Genomic DNA, 1,208 nt, shown 5'->3' with positions numbered 1-1,208 from the left:
CCAGAGGGTGGGTGAGGAAATATTCCATAGGATTGGAAATTTGGGAATATCCTGGTGCTGGATCTGGGAATTAGGACTTGGTGGTTCTTCATCATTGTCATCATCATCATCATTATCATCTCTCCCTTTCCGGGATTTTCTCACTGGGAATTGTGGATTTAAGGGGGTGGATGAGGAGAAATTCCTTAGGATTGGAAATCTGGGAATTTTTTCCCATTCAGTTTCCGTGGAATTGGAAATCAGGATCTGGGATCCTGGAATTTGGACTTGGTGGTTCTTCATCATCGTCATCATCATCATCATCATCATCATCATCATCTCTCCCTTTCCGGGATTTTCCCACTGGGAATTGTGGATTCCGGAGGGTGGGATGAGGAGAAATTCCATAGGATTGGAAATTTGGGAATATCCTGGTGCTGGATCTGGGAATTTGGACTTGGTGGTTCTTCATCATCTTCATCATCTTCATCTTCATCTTCATCATCATCATCATCATCATCATCATCATCTCTCCCTTTCCGGGATTTTCCCACTGGGAATTGTGGATTTAAGGGGGTGGATGAGGAAATATTCCATAGGATTGGGAATCTGGGAGCGGTCTTGGAATGTCCTGATTCCGGCTCTTCTTCATCTTCATCATCTTCATCACCGTCCTCACCCGGCTGCTCCGGAATCCCAGAATTCCAGGGTCACCGAGGTCGGAAAAGAATTCCAAGCTGGGCCCGATCCCAGCCCTGAGCGGAATTCCAGGAATTCCTTGGATACCTCCAGGAATGGCGACTCCTGAACAACTCATTCCGAGGCCTGACCCCCTCTTTTCCACGGAAAAATCATCCCAAAATTCCAATCTGGGGCAGCTTCCGGTCGTTCCCTCTTGGGAATTCCTTCAGGCAGGGTTTTGGCTTCCTGGATTTTTTTTTTTTCCCCAGGGAATTTTTCCATGGAGTCTGGAATGAAACATCTGGAGATGTTTCCCATGCCTGGGGCCACATCTGGCCAGGGAGGGACATCCCTGTGCCGGGATTCCCGGGATTCTGCCGAGCATTCCCTCCTTGGGAATACGGAGCGGGAACGGTTGGGATTGATGGGCTGGGAGGGATTTTCCAGCACCTCTGGCTCCGGAATTCCGTAATTTTGACTCAGTTTCCCATGGGGATGACCATGGTTGGGCTTTCCAACCCCTTTGGCTCCGGAATTCCGTAATTTTG

The sequence above is a fragment of the Parus major genome, unplaced genomic scaffold (assembly GCF_001522545.3).
Source record: "Parus major isolate Abel unplaced genomic scaffold, Parus_major1.1 Scaffold410, whole genome shotgun sequence".
In the NCBI taxonomy this organism is placed as follows: Eukaryota; Metazoa; Chordata; class Aves; order Passeriformes; family Paridae; genus Parus; species Parus major.
Note: the sequence above shows the minus strand (reverse complement) of the source record.